General features: G+C 42.3%; 1 protein-coding gene across 2 annotated transcripts in view; it reads left to right on the top strand.

Annotated features, from left to right (window-relative positions):
• Window positions 1–549: 549 nt before the first annotated feature.
• cemip2 (cell migration inducing hyaluronidase 2) overlaps window positions 550–16,556 on the top strand; it is an 85,876-nt gene continuing 69,869 nt past the window's right edge. Inside the window, exon 1 of one of the 2 annotated variants that reach the window (XM_048527164.2) lies at window positions 550–877. The gene's annotated coding sequence lies outside the window, so the exon portion shown is untranslated. Of the gene's footprint in view, window positions 878–11,506; window positions 11,928–16,556 lie in introns of those variants that run through there. The other variant, XM_048527163.2, reaches the window with a different exon arrangement.

Below are 16,556 nucleotides of genomic sequence, written 5' to 3'. Positions count from 1 at the left end.
CAGCACTGTTCATGGTGTTGAGGTGATAACCATTAACTGCGGCTAAATTTCTGGTTTAACACTTGAACTCACAATGTTCTTCACAGACTTGAGAGAGAGCCACCGCCTGAGTTATTGCTGATACCTTTTACTCATTACCAGCATTCACACCTGTGTGAAGCCTGTAGGTTAGAAAGCTGCCCCTAATTTGGCTCCTGCCTAGATCTGGTACATTGTGGCTCTATCAAGGCAATTAATTGCAGGACAACTATTGTGTTTAAAAAAAGTGTTTGTGGTCAATGTAAAGTGTTTACTTAGTGATTAGGATGGGGGGAAATGATTTGCAAAAGGAAGCATTAGTAAAATGCAGGACTCCATCCTGAGTAAGGTGCCCTGTCAGGGGAATGTTATCTGAAGTAAGATCCTGTTGACAGAAACCAGGAACAACGCTGAATTATTCACACTGAAAAATTCTCCTGCAGACCCAAGAGGAGGAGAACAACCAGACGGTGTCTTTTCCCCTTGCCCTGTATATAAAGAGCAGATGAAAACAAGTAGAAGTAGTTCTGTAGCTTGGATGGGAAAGAGTTGGGAAGATGGGAAGTGTTTATCTCTGCTGAAGTTACCGTCAAGGGAGTTTCCGTGACAGAATATTAAATGAGAAGAAGTGAAAACAGTGATTTAAATTGAAGAGGCAAAAAAAAACGATTTTGATTTGTAGAGATTTGTTTTGAACTAGTCAGTTGCAGGAGATTAAGTTTATTGCCATTTAGACACAGGGGGAGAGAGTTGGAAGCCAAGATTGAACTCTTGCTGCTCTCTCCTGAGGAACAATCCATTCCATTCAAGTGCTCAAGTTAACAAGAACAAACTCTGAACAGTCCTCTCTGATCGAAAGGTAAGTCTTTGCAAAGCAAAGAAATTGTCTCTTGCTTCAACATTGGTCAAGATCTTCTGATTTTATTACATTTCAATTTGTGAAAGCTTATTTATCTTTCAATTTACTCAAAAGAAAAAGATCTTAAATGAGTGTTTTTTAAACTGTTTGAATATGACATACCTCTGTTGCAATACTTCGTGACAAGGCTTGGTATCAAATTGATGTTTAATAACACTCCTGTGAAACACTTTGGGACTTTTACGACATGAAAGGTGCCAAATAAACGCACACTGTTGTTGAAACATTGATCATAATTATTTTAAACTTTGCCTGTGTTTCTTTAGCAGGAAAACTGATTTCCACCCACATAACTTTGGAAGCCTATATTTTTCTCTCTGTTAGCAATGAAGCCCACCCAAATTCAAGATTATGAACTAATCTGGCTGACTCAACTCCCTCTGTGTTTCATTCCCTAACAGTAATAGGTCTTTCAGAAAACTGCTGGCAATGTAATCCATTGCTGTACAGATCCAGCCATCTTGGCTTAGTTTATGAGACCGCATTTATAAAAAATGACCTCGATACTTGTATTCTGAAATGACAATAAAAACAGGCTTTTCTCACATGAAGTGCGGATTGCATCTTGAAATCAACTATACTTGCAGCAAATTTTCTCAATCCTTCAAACATATTTGAATTCAAGAACCGAAAGTCAGTTCAAACAGAAGGAAGATTGCCTGGCAAATAATTTCCGATAGTTTCTGATGAGATATTGCCTTTAAGGAGGTGTGGCACAGAATGGAATCACAATGGTAAAAGGTTAGCTAGTGAGGATATGTTGCATGGAGGCGATTTGTACTCTGTTGATTATAGAAGGCGAAGGGATGATCGAATTGAGAAGTTTAAGGTGATTAAAGAAATGGATAGGGTAGATAGGGAGAAGTTATCTCCTCTAGGTAGGGAGAGCCTAGATTAAGTGAAGTAACCTTAAAATTAGGGCTGATTCTTTTGGAAAGCCCTTTTTACAGAGTGGTGAAAATTTGGAACTCAAAACATTCTTGAGGCCTGAACTGAAATGGAAATGTCAATTTGTGGGATTGATAGATTTATATTAGACAAAAGGATTTTAAAGGTTACAGTACTGAGAAGTGTAGATGGAGTTAATAATGATATCAGCCATGATCCAACCAGATGATGGAACAGGCTGGAAGGGCTGAATACCTTATGCCAATTACTATGGACCTTTATTTGATTTCCTGATGCAGAAATCACCCCAGTTCGTCATCCATCAACTGTATTTTGTTTCTTTTAAGCAGGTGACAAGTCATTTCCTATGTTCCTATTTATCTGATCAATGGCAGTAATGAAGCATAATTAGCTGTCAACAATGAAAAAGTGATAAGGTAGTATATCTACTTCCACTCCCTGGCTTTTTCCCTGTAACCCTGCAACATTTTCCACTTCATATAATTATATAAGTGCCTTGCGTTCCTCAGTGTTATAATCGCCTGATGTTCGTGGAGAAATTTGCAAAGAAAAGCACCTTTGACCACAAGTCCACCAGGAAGTGGTCAGCACGTAGCATCCTTGAGACCCTGCAGGAGGAGAAAGTGGATCCTATCGAGTTGTTTCCTGAACCGACTGTCAATCTCAATTACCAGAATGCCTAATCACCAAAACTTTGCATCAAGCACCAAGATATCACTTGGCTGGCGGTGAGAAGGGCACTAACTGTGAGATCCCTAATGCATACCTGGACTATCTGCACCATCGCACACTGCCTTCGAAGCAGCTGTGGGGAGTGGGTACAGACTGTCACCCATTTCCTTCTGAAATGCACATTTGCAAAGGAAGTCTGGAGAGAGATGCAGTGGTTTTTGTCAAGCCTGGTCTCAAGCAGCTCCATGATGCAGGACTCTGTGCTCCACGACTTGTTCCCTGGAATGCACACACAGACAAATATCGACTGTGCCTGGAGGCCCACCAAGTCAGTGAAAGATGCTGTTTGGTCTGCACGAGATCTGTTGGTCTTCCAGAGCAAGGGGTTGACCTTGATCAAGTGCTGCAGACTGGCACATTCCAGATCTACATGCTGAGAGATACATTAAAGCTTGGGGCAACTGCCGCCGAGACACAATGGGGAAAGACCCTCACTATCTAAGGTCTTGCTGTCAAAGTATAATGGGAGTCCATTCAGTTATCAGACCCTCTCAGTGCCTCAAGTACATGTCTTGTACCTGTAAGAAGTGCCTTTGGTTTGTTTGCTGCATAGAGTCAAACTCTGGTGTTTGTTTGTTTCTCCACAGCCCACTGTGCAGAACAGAACTGCTTTAGTGACTTTGTTCATAGATAAACATACTTTTCTGAATAAAGTATATTTTTGAAATAGTAAAATCAAAGCACCTGTTGAAAGCCGCAATCAAATCTACTTCAATATTTGTGGGCAGCCTGGTGGCTCAGTGGTTAGCACTACTGCCTCATAGCACCAGGGACCCTTGTTCAATTCCACCCTTAGGCGACTGTGTGGAGTTTGCACATTCTCCCTATGTCTGCATGGGTTTCCTCTGGGTGCTCCAGTTTCTTTCTACAGTCTAAAGATGTGCAGGCTAGGTGGATTGGCCATGCTAAATTGCCAGTAGTGTTCAGGGATGTGTAGCTTAGGTGGGTGATCGGACGATGGGTCTGGGTGGGATGCTCCAAGGGTCAGTGTGGACTTGTAGGGCTAAAGGGCCTGTTTCCACAGTGTATGGAATCTATGATTCTGTGACCGGTTTCACAGAGTACATTCCAGATCTAACCGTTGGCCGTGAGAAAAAAACACTCAGTGCACAATTAATGATTCTTTTGTTAAACACCTTAGATCAGTGTCTTTGATAGTATTACTAGTGGCAGCAGTTTCTCCCTATCTGTTCTGTTCAGACTCCTCTTGGTTTTGAACACCTCAATCAAATGGCCTCTCAACCTTACCTTTATTGAGGAGAACAGCCTCAGCTTCTCCAATCTATTCAAGTCTCTCATCCGTGGAACTGTTTTCTTTTCTGTACATTTCTTAAATCATTCACATCCTTCTGGAAAGTTCAGACGGAATCACCATGTTCTATTAATGGTCATCCTAATTTCCTTATGCACTTTTAATGCTGCCAAATGTCTCAAGGTGCTTTGCAGGAGTGTGACTATCAGTAAAATTTAATACTAATTCCTATAAGGAGAGATCAGAACCAATAATAGTTAACATTTAACTCTTAGTTAATGCCTTTCTTCCCATGGTTCAACACAGGCCTTTATTAGGTTTTCTGCAGAAAGGGTGTAAACCAGCATTGTTTATATACTGTGTCATCGACATTAAAGAAATCTGTCATAAGATCTCATATGAAAGCAAAACACTGTGGTTGCTGGAAATTTGAAATAAAAACAGGTTAAAGGTGGCACAACTGACATTCCATTGCAAAAATGCATGCACATTCATAAATGCATTGCTATTTAAGAAAACCTAGCTACATAGCTTACCCGTCCTTAACATCATGCCATCTTAGGACCCTGTTTAAAGGAGTGCTCCTGTACTCCCAATGCCCTGTGTAGCCCAACATCCTCTCCTTGTTCAAAGGGGGAGCATAACACACCCGAAAACCTTCATACTGTAAAAAAAGATGTGAAGAAGAAACAATCAGAACTTTCCTTTCAACGAACAACAAAAATGGAGTGCTTGCCTTCTGAGCAGCAACAAATTTACAGTCAATATGTGGTCACTTCTCCCAGCTCGCTGCTGCTGGAACTGGATGGTAATTATGTTCTGTCCGGATTGTTGCATCTGATACTACAGCACTCTGTAATACTGAAGGTGATGTTCCTCCTGTTCAATATATTCATCTTCCTCCTTAGAAAACTGCTGCCATTCTCCTGGCTCTCAAATTCCCATCATATTCCCCCTTTGCTGCCTCTAGTTATACAGAGCACTGCATGCTGGGATTATGCAGCACATTCTATCTGTAGTGGCGGAGCATGGCGTTGCCCCACCCCCCGACTCACCACTGCTGACAACCTAGAGAAGCCATCTTTGTGACTGCATTAAATTGAAAGGCAAGACGGACAGAAGTATTGTGAACATTTAAGGTCTGACTGAGGGGACAAAGTGTAAAAAGGCATGACTAGACAAGATGCTGCAAGTATCCAAATAGGCATAGAGTGAGCAAACACTAAGACAGCAAGTGAGGTGCCTGAGATGGCCCCTGCTCCAAGCCATGAGCTGGTCCCTGTGCACAAAGTGTCCTGGCAATAGCATTGCAATTGAAGGTGCTGGTCTGCTCCAAAGTGCAGCGCCAAAGTGGAGGACTCTGTTAGAGGTGATGTGCATTGATGTTACAGTGAGGCTGGTGCATGGTGGATGCCAACCTCTGGGGATGACGGAGTAGGCGGTTGCTGCCCGTGGAACATAACCTGATATGTTGGGAACACCTGTACATGATGGAGTTCCAAAGCAGGAGGTGGCATGCTGGATTTGCCAGCAATTGGTTGTGATTTCTGTGTCAGGAACTGTTACCATCAAGTTTTAATCTGGCGTATATGAGGTTAGGAAACTGCATATCATCAAGACAAAATTAAGTACTAATAGAGATGGCAAAAAATGCAGATGCTGGAGTCAGAGTCAATATAGTGTGGAGCTGGAGGAACACAACAGGTCAGGTAGCATCAGAGGAGCAAGAGAGTTGACGTTTTGGGCCTAGAGTCTTGAAGGGTCTAGGCCCGAAACATCGACTCTGACACTGCCTGACCGGCTGTATTCCTTCAGCTCCACACTGTATTGATTTAAGTACTAATAGAATGTTAATGCATGCAAACGGATTCACATAGGCTTCTTGCCATACACTGGTCAAATTTTCCTCTTGCTGTTCAAACCTTGGGTGCAGAGTCAGACATTTCTTCACCCAATGTCAAGAAATGATCTTGCCATATTTTTCCAGCTGGCTTGCCAGTGTCTGCATCATTCAAGGGCTGGGAAGATTACACCCAAAGTTCCTGTTTTGATTCTAACATATCACTTCTTTGTAAGTGAAGAGAGGTTGAAATGTGACGGGTTTTATGGTATTTGAAAAAGGGTGAAGGGTCAGATGGAAGAAAAGGGAAGGTCGTGGATAGGTTAAAGGGAGGATAGGATTAAATGACAAAGACATCAAGTTACAAAAGACAAAGAGGATGCCAGTGTTGTGGTTAAGGAACAAAGGATTGATCTCGAGTAAGTGTTAATGGTAGCACAAAGGACAGCTCTGTCTGAAGCAAAAAAAAACATGGAAAAAAGGTACAAAGTGGCACTTGGAAGGAATAACAAAATGGAGGGTAGAGTTCATGGTCTGAAATTGTTGCTGACATTGTTGAATCCAGTAGATCATAAAATCTGAAGATATACTTATTCCTGTATCTTTTGAAACAATTATTTACATAGGCGATCTTAGTTGTTTGCTTCAAAGCTACTTTTCTCAAAAAAATCTTGCTGACTTTACTGTTCTGGAATCTTTTGAAGAGTTGGTTTTATTAACCATTGTCTTTCCATGCTATAGATGATGAATCCTTTTGCTTGCTTTGACCATATTGATGCTGTTCCATTCAGTCATTTCCTTATACTAGCATTTCTTACAGGTGATACCCAGATATTTGCAACAGAGAACACATGCTATGTTTTCTTTTCGTGGCATTTTGAAGCCATCATTTTTAGTTTTGGAAGACTTGTTGCTTCAAGGTACAAAGGGATTTGATTATTAACCCTGAACTTCCCATATTGTGACAAAGATTAGTCAAAGATCTGCCCTTCAGGAGTATTTTCGAGAAGTGAGAGATTTGAGGAAGAGAAAAATGTGGAGAGGTTTTAGGGAGGGGTTTCCAGAATTTTGGGGCCCAGGGTGCTTTAGAAACACCTGCTTATGATGGCAAAATGAAATTTGGGAATGCAGAAATGTAAAGACTCACAAACACATGACAGTTGACATCTCAATGATTTATGCAGAAAGTAACAGTCACATGCAAGCTTTTTACACCCGTGCTGCAAAAGAGTCCTCAAAGGGTTTTATTCTTTCTCTCCTCCTGCAATGCCTTGCATTAGTCACTGGTTCTGAAGCTAAGGTGCAGGAAGCCTGCTTGGCAATAAAGCTGTTTGGCCCCCTAGGTTTGGATGGTCGACCCCAGGGCGCTTGTGTCTAGATAGGCCAGATATTCTGAGGCAGGTTGACCCTTTTCAGCTTCTATCTCCAAGGCCCAGAGGTTGGGCAGGTAGGGTGGAGATTGGGGCGCCGGCCACTTCTGTAGTATCCTGAGTGGAAACTGCTGAGGGGCTTATGTGTGGTTCCTTGTCTGGCTGGGTACCTCCTGGCACTGCCCTGTCTCCTGGTGAGGGTGGGGCACCTAAACTGGAGTTAACATTCCACGTGTCCCTATCACCATGCTTTTGGTCCTGAGGATGATGGAGTGCAGGTTTTTGCACCTTTCCAGTAGCCTCTGAGGATCTGGGTCAGTCTCTGTATTGAGTCTTTCTATCTTTCTCTTTCTGTGAAGTCATACAGACGGTAGCAGGATTAGCTGCACTGACACAGCTTCTGGGAAATGAGGGGCATTGCATCCCAGATGTCTCTCTGCTACTGCTGTTCCTCACTGTATATGAAATCGCTGATAGACAACACCACTGGGTCCTTTCTTGCCTGGAGTTAAGCAGATACCAGTTTTCCCACCGTCCTCTGAGAACCAACGGTCTGGACGGTTTCTCCCTGGGCCACCTAAAGAGCTGTCACAGTGAGGTGCTCACCAGATTGTGTCCTCACACTCTCTATATTTAAGGTTCCCACTAAGGTGTCAGTATGTGAGCCCCATCTGAGGTGGGATGGGCAGGAGCTGCCCTGCCAATTCTTCATCAGAGGCCCCTCTACTCTTGTCTTCAGAGATCAAGGATGGATCTTCTGGTGTGGCCAAGCATTTCTCTGCAGAAATTGAGGGTGGGCCAGCGAAATCCCGCAAGATGAAAGAGAGAGAGAGAAGGTGTCATGACCAGAGGCTAGAAATGGTGCGCGATAATTGAGAGTAACAGTGGAGCTCACATGAGTGTTGTAGTGGAATGAAACGTGGTACTTCTGTGTTTCATGGGACAGAGATGTTTTTGTATCTCCATAGGAATGGTAATATTCTCCTCTGAGGGCCAGGATTCTCTCCTCATTGGGAGTGAGGACATGGATGTTGGCCATACCTCCACTTGTTTAGACTCTCATTGGCCTGTCATGAGTGGACTCCTGAAATGGACAAAAGTAGGGGACCATGAGTGAGATAATAGTGGGTGGCTGGGTGTTAGTGATGGTGTATGCAGGGGAAAGGATGTGAGGTGTATGAAAACACTGAGGGGGCAGCACAGAGGACAAGCAGTATTATTGATGTGGGTGGTTTGGGGAAGAAATAACAGCGAGTGAAATAAGGTGTTGCCTGTAATGGTGAGAGTGGAGGAGTATGTGTCTAAGTGGGAGGTGGATGCATTGGTGGTGATGGAGTGTGTGTGGGGTGCGAGATGGAATGCTGTGGCACTTACCCTGACAGAGTGGCAAAAGCCAATGACTGTCTTTCAACATTGCTGCCCATTCCTCTGGATCCTGGAGATAGCACTGACCTTGCTGATGATCTCAGGCCAGGCTGGAAGGATCTGGTGGTATAGCATGCTCAGCTGGTCCTCTCCTTTGCACCACCCCTTGACCAAGAACCTCTGGGTTTCTACTGGAGAATTTTGGTGTCATCTTCTCCTTCTCCAACATATTCAGAATCTGTCAATCACAGCATGCTGGTGCACAATAGGTTTTTAAAGATGGCACAAGTACAAGGGATGACAGTCTTTAGGTAGAGAGCTGCTGATTGACAGGTTGTTGTGAGGTAAGATGGGGCAGAAATCAAATGTGAGAGATACCATAAGGATGTGTTGGTAATTAATGAGATAAGCTGGTAAAATGCAGCAAGAAACCCTGCAAAACTAGGGCTAGATTCAGCCCTATGTATGTAACAGGTCTTATTTAGAATGCTTACTCTATACTTTGGCTCTAGGCACAAGCTTCCCAGTACATTTTACAATTTGTATAGTCAGGTTGAACACTCCCACGGCCATAGAGAGACTTCAAAATGAGGATGAGAAATCGAGATATTTCCTCTCGTCTGCATGGATCATTAGGCAATTTGGAATGGAGAAATTGGTTGAATTGTTTTCATTTGTGACTATAGCCAACATCGTCTGATTAATGTTATACTGCCAACTGCTGCACCATCTGAGGTTGATCAACTCAAAGTCAAGACAGACAAGGAAGATCTCCCAATCAAGATAGTGGAAAGGACCCAGCCATTAAGTCAGAATCTAAACATTGCCTTGTTGCATTCAATGGCATTAACATCACTGAATACCCATCATCAACGTCTGGGGGTTTACCATTGACCACAAAATGAACTGAATTTAGCCATATAAATAATGTGGCTGTAAGTGCAAGTCAAAGGCTAGGAATCCTGCAGGGTGTAACTCATGTTCTGACTCTCCAAAGCCTGTCTGCCTTCTACAAGGCACAACTCAGGAATGTGATGGAATATCCCCATTTGCCTGGATGAGTGCAGCTTCAACCACATTCATGATGCTTGACAGCACTCAGTTGCCTGCTTGATTGGCACCCCATTCACAGACATCCACTCTCCCCACCATTGACACTCAGCAGCAACAGTGTGCTCCATCTACAAGATGCACTGTGGAAAGTCACCAGGGCTCCTTAGCACCTGCCAAACTCATGACCATTTCCACCTAGCAGATCAAGAGCGGCAGATAATGGGAACACTACTACCCACAAGTTCCCCTCCAAGCTACTCACCATCCTGACATAGATATATATTGCTGGTCCTTCATTGTTGTTGAGTCAAAATCTTGGAATTCCTTCCAGAATAGTATTGTGGATGTACCCAGATCAAATAGATTGCAGCGGTTCAACAAGGCAGTTCACCACCACATTCTCAAGGATAACTAGGAATGGCCATTAAATGCTGGTCCAGTCAGTGATTCTCACATCATGTGAGTGAAGTTTTAAAGTCCTTTAGGGAATGAAATCTGCCTTTAAACCTGATCTGACCTACGTGTGACTTAAGACCCATAAAAATCTAGGTAACTGCTAAGTGCCCTTTGAACTGGTTGAGCACACCACTCAGTTTGAGGGTAACCAGGGTTGGACAATTGTCCTATGAAGGAACACATTTTAAAAAAATAACTACTAGAAACAGCAATGCGACAATCACCAGGTTATGCTTTTTAGATATTAAGGTTGAGGGGTAAATCTTGGCCAGGATACAGGGAAGAAAGCCACGACCCATCTTCAAATAAGACTGTGGGACTTTTGTTTCTCTCCAGTTGAAAGGGCAGAGGGAATGTTGCATCCATAAGACAGCACCTCAGATAATGGGTACCATAGCCTGGATTTTGCACTATTGACCTCCCAGCTCTGAGTCAGTAGGTTCTTATTGTAATTCCTACTCCAGCATTTGAGGACAGACATCAATGCTGTACAGAAGGATTGCTGCATTGACATCTTTCAGCTTTGGTGTTAAGACAAAATCCGATCCTTCCTCTTAGATTGACTCTCAACTTGTTTGGTTGCATTATGAGCACACCTTCCATAGCCATCCAGTCGTAGTGTGGGACTTGAACGCAGAGCTTCCAGGTTTAGAAACAAAGCAACACAATCCAATGAATGTGTTCTCCAAAACAGCAAGATACATTGGCATTGGAAGCTGTCCAGAGAAAGTTCATGAGGATGTTACCAGGTATGGAGGGGCTGTTTTCAAAGACTTTGAGTATGTTTGGGCCAGTACTCATTGGAATGTAGACGAATGTAAGGTGATCTTATTGAAACACACAATATTCTTAAAGGAATTGACAGGGTAGATACAGGATGGTTGTTTCCCCTGGTGGGAGAGTCTAGGATCAGAGGGTGTAATCCCAGAATAATGGGTTGTATTTTTAAGACAGAGATGTGGAGGAATAACTTCTCTCAGACAGCAGTGATTCTGTGGAATTCCCCCAACAAGAGGGCTGTTGAGACTGCGTCATGAAGTATATTCAAGGATAGAGTGGACAGTATTAAACAGTGAAGTCATCAAGGGTTTTGTTTTTAAATCACTGGTGGGCTGTGGGCATCGCTGGCTGGGCCTGCATTTATTGCCTACTGCTTCTTGCCTTTCACAAGGGGGTATTATGGGGAAAAGGCAGAAAAATGTAGTTTAGGATTATCAGATCAGCCATGACCTCATCGAGTGACAGAGCGGGCCCTATGGGTTGAATGGCCTACTACTACTCCTATGCTTTAATGGTCAATATTTCATTGCCTTAAAGGCTTTGAGAAACACAGAACTTGTGACGGCCGCTATATAAATGCAACTCTTACATTTTTTTCACTTCTAGTGTTGATAATTGTTTTAAATAAGCTAAATTGACTTTGTTTAAAACTTCAATGAAAAATAAAACTGAAATAATAAAACTCATATTTTCGAGGCGGCCACACAAAATGGGGTAAAGATGTTTGAAGAAGGTTGGTTTTCTTCAGGTGTCCATTAGAGGTCGTCTCTTTACACGTTATAAAACTGAAGAGGGGAAGAAGACATTCACAACTCTTTCGAGAGAGAGAAAAAGTTGATGACGCCGAAGTGAAACTCCACCTTATTCCTGTCGCTGATTTAACCCAATCTGAGCACTATTCACTTCCTTTTTTTCTGGGCACCGCCGCTGATTCAGTGAAAAGCAAGTGAGCGGAGCAGGAAATAGACCTTTGGTGGTGGGGGTGTTTCCTTGCGAGTGGAAAGCTACTGAAACACCACAGGGAGCAGGGCTTTAGGCTTCAGCTCGTAATGTAGCGATTGCGCTCGCTGCAAATACAGCATCAGAGACGGTCCAGTCACCAAGTCACCAAGAGACATGATGCTGCAAGCGATGTCTCGACCATAATGACTGGTAACTCCATGGACACACCGTAACGTTCACCTCCTGCGTCTTCCTGTTTTCTTTAAACAGCTGTACGTTACAAAACAAAAGGTAAGGCTTCTCGCTCCCATCGCTGAGTAACTTTGTTCAGGGTGTTTTTTTTTCTTAAAAAATGTATTAGCTTCACAGATGCAAGGTGGGAGCTAGGATGTCTTCCTGAGCAGGAGAGTGGTTCTTTTTAATAAGTGAGACCAAAGATCGACTTCTCGCTCCCAGAATCAGGCTGGGCTCCAAGGAGCATAGACTTGAAGTGAAGGAAACCTCACGTTTAATTCCTCTTCACTAAATCCCTATTGTTCCTTCTCAGCTGTAATGTTGCCCATCCCCCCCCCCCCCCCGGTACTGACAATCTGACAAGTCATCCAACAACTGGAGAAACACTGTTAGCAGTGGCAGCTAGGGTCAGACACTGATTTTGTGTCAGTGGCTGGAGAAGAGTGATTATGAGGATTTTAAAACACACACAAGTTGCTGCGATCTGGAATGCATTGGAAGCAGATTTCAAAGGTAACTTTCAAAAGAGGTCTGGATGATTGCAAGCTATGGGGAAAGAGCTGGATAAAGTGTGCTGATGTTGCAGTCTCAGCTGTGCCTCCATTAGTAGCACACTTGCCTAGCAGTCAAAAGGTTTTTGGTTCCGGTCCCAGTACAGTGCTGACAAAGTGCCATCTTTGCAGAATGGTGTTAAAGTGAGCCTTACCCGTTTGCATTCCCAGAACTCCCACGTGCAATTTTGGAAAAGAAAACACAGGGGAAATTCTCCCCAGCATCTTGGCCAGTATTTGCCCCTTCACCAGTACCTAAAAAACAGATGATCTGGTAATTATTACATCGCTGTTAATGGGATCTTTCTGTGTACAAAGAGGGTGACCCTCCCATTCCCTACGTTACAATAGTGACGACGTATCAAAAAGTATTCAGTGGGTCTAACCTACTTTGTGATGCTCTGAGGTTTGGAAAGGGTCTGTACAAATGCTGAGAGCAGTTGGTGGAGTTGATACCTTTGGGTGCTAACCCAAGGGAGATGTAAGGATGGAAGTGCAGATTTTTTTTTAAGGGGATCCTGCTCATTGTCCAGTGAGATCTGCTGAGGTGAGCGTGGCTGTCGGATAAGAACAGGATCAGGGTCACTTTTGATCATTAAAACAGAACATGCTGGAAATAATCAACAAATTGGGCGGTATGTGGAGAGAGACGGAGAATTGATGCTTCAGGTCGATGACCTTTCACCAGATGTGATGATTTCACGCAATGAAATTTTTTTAGACTCTCAGTGAAAGAATGACCTTTTTTAATAACCTGTAAATGAAGTGAAGGTATAAACATACAATTCGTTGTAAAAAGCAGAACTTCAAATAAAGTTAAATGCTTTTGAAGATAAAAAAACATAAGCAATCTGACTGGTGCCAAACATCTTGAATCATATAACTGTCTATATTTCTTGAATATTCTAAACCTGATAGATTTGTAATTGAAACACTTAAGAGTTGCATTAGCTAGATTATTGTATTCAGTGACACTGGAGACTCCTGCCAGTTGTCTCTGTATTCCCTACAATCAGGAATGAACGATGATGCAGTTAAAAGAAGTAACCATAATTTATGACAATCATAAAAACAAAGACTTAATAACTTAAAATAAGTAATGTGTAATGAATATATTAGAATAACCTGACAGGTCATAACGATGAGACCTCAGCTTTCATGACGTATGCACTGTAATCTCACACATGATCCCATACATACTGCCTGTAACCCGAGTTAAAATCACTGAGACAAAACCCATTACAATTGAGCAAGCTGGTTTCTTTTATAAGTGGTATGTGAATGAACAGAATATAATTTCCAGTGAATGTTAATTTATTAGACAAAGCTTTTTTTTTGTAAACTGCAAGGTATACAGCATTCCATTAAAACCTGTTGGTGGGCTAAATCTACTTTCTGAGCTAGCAAGCTCACACAATTAATTAAGTGTAATCTTTTCAGAATGTTTAATCTCTACCTTGTCTCTTGTGCTCTCCCTGTCTGTCACTGTTTCTACTCCAAGCTTCTGCTGCCTGCCTCCCCCAGCTTGATGCAAACACCAGAGCCTTGACCTCTGACCCTGCCTCAGCTCTTTCACTCTTTCATGTCAGCAATTGATTCCTTAAGCAATCAAAAGAACCTGCTGTTTTCCTCTTGGGCATTGATTTTCCTGTGGTCCTCACACGAATGAAGCCAACCTCAACGTTAAATGAATGAATGAACATATTAACAAGTTTTGCTATAAGTTTTTATATAAGGTGCTGGTGCGACCATATGTACCGTGTGCAATTTTGGTTTATTTCCTTGAAAGTTTTTAACAACATTGGTAGCAGTTCATAGAAGGTTCATTCGACTGAAATCTGGGATGGGGCACAGTTATTTAAGACAAAATGTTGAACAGCTTAGGTCTGTGTGCCCAAACGTTTGGTCACTTGCTGACAGTTTTCATTTCAAGTTATGGTGTTAAAATTTGCATGAGATTGCTCTGTGCTAAAAGCTGTACACAATTACAGCGTGGTCATTTGTTGTTAGCAGCAACTTGACATAAATGTTTCCTATGTTAAATAGTCAATAAGGTTGAAAATGACATGTCGCCTAGGTTCTTTCCTAGAAAATGAGGCTTCTATTTACAACAATGTTCTATACACAACAGATCAGGGGATAAATTAGGCATGCCCGAAATGTGCGGGTTGGACAGTAAATGAAGGGCTGGTTGGCAGTAGTTTGTAAAAATATTACTGTGTGTACCAACTGCATCAACTGATCATTGCTGGAACTCTTGTAATCTCTACCTGCCATTTGTTAGGATGAGGAGCATTTCCATTTAGTTACAACAGTGACTAGGCATTCTGTCTGTCTGTCTTTTCATTCAGCCTCAACTACTGCATTTGGGCAATGGAATTCCTTCGTATTAGCCTCAGCTTATCAATGAAGTGTTTGGCACTGCACTACCTTTTGCAGGAAAATCTGCTGCTCCTACCGTCTGCCAACAGATGCATAGGTGAGATAGTAGGGTCATGTTACTAAAGTATCCTGTACAGTCAACAAACCCTGATATGGGACTTGAACCTAGGGTTCTTCAGCTAAGAAGTATGGATGCTACCACTGCATTATAAGAGTTCCTGCAAGGCTTTCAATCAGTTTTATTAATATTTCTCTTCGATTTACTATTAACTCCTTTTGCACTCTGAGCTAAGGAAACAATGAGATAGTAAGAACTGCTGATACTGCAGTCGGAGATAACACAGTGTGGAGCTGGAGGAACACAGCAGGTCAGGCATCGTGAGAGGAGTTGGAAAGTTGACGTTTCAGTCAGGACCTTTCTTCAGAAAACAATGATATCTCGCCCTTGAACTCTGCCAAATATTCACTATTATATTTTAGGACCAAGCTTTGCCCGTGAGTCTTATTTTTGTTTAACCTATTTTTCCCAATCAATCTTTTTGGAGATATTATCACACACTTTTGGAGCAGGTAGGACTTGAACCCTGGTCCCTTAGTCCTGGGTTAGGGACACTACCACTGCTCGTGAGAGTGGCCACAGAGAGTGGTCGTACTGCTCCTTCTGCTGTTTCATCTGGGATGAGCTAACAGCATAGGTCAACCAATGAATCTGGACCAGAGCTGTTGCACAGAATTGGACCATGCAGTATGCTTACCCAAGGAGGGATCTTCAGCACCAAGAGTAAATCCTCAATTAGCTATGAACATAGGTCTGGGAGGAAGCCACTTAACGCCTTGGACTGTCTTGTACCATTCAATGAGATTACATTCGTCTATAACTTAACTCCACACAATACCACATTGTCCAATATCATTTAATATCTTTGGTTGACAGGAATCCATCCATCATAGATTTCAAATAAATAAAAGATCTGGAATCAAATGCCATTTGCAGAACAGAGTTCCAAAACGCTTTTATCTTTTGTGTGTTGATGTGTTTGCTAGGTTATCCTTCATTGAACTAGGGAGAAAATCCAAACAGGACGTTGTCAATGTATTTTGACTTCTTATTTAATCTTTTGGCCGATTCCTTGCTAGAAAGTGCAATTGATATATTGCTCTGAGATTCATTGCTTTGTATTTTTCTCTTGTCAAAGGATTATCTCAGTACCAGGAGGGAAAGTAACCTAATGTGATCACTAGCTGGAAATCATTTTACAGTACTCTTGGTCAAAGATAAATGCCACACTATATTTCTAGAAATAGATAATGTGAATAATTCATTAGCTGCTCTTGACCACATGCAAACCTACTTGTTTATTATTTGATGGTATTATGCAAGTGGTACCTCAAGAGTTGAAATTCAAATGTATGGTTAGTTAGATATTGGGATGTTTTCAGCTTTGGGAAAATTACACAATAGTAAATTAACTCTTTCATATGTCTTATGCATCGCAGAATCTGTTTCACCACAATTAGAATCATGTGTAGCAGAGAAAAAGGCAATTAGATCTATCGTAGATAACAAAGTGTGAAGCTGGATGAACACAGCAGGCCAAGCAGCACCTCAGGAGCACAAAAGCTGACATTTCGGCTCTGGACCCTTCATCAGAGAGAGGGATGGGGAGAGGGTTTTGAAATCAATAGGGAGAGAGGGGGAGGCGGACAAAAGATGGATAGAGGAGAAGATAGGTGGGGAGGGGATAGGTCAGCC

This window comes from Stegostoma tigrinum, chromosome 3, assembly GCF_030684315.1.
Source record: "Stegostoma tigrinum isolate sSteTig4 chromosome 3, sSteTig4.hap1, whole genome shotgun sequence".
Classification (NCBI taxonomy): Eukaryota; Metazoa; Chordata; class Chondrichthyes; order Orectolobiformes; family Stegostomatidae; genus Stegostoma; species Stegostoma tigrinum.
This window is presented reverse-complemented; position numbering and strand designations above follow the sequence as displayed.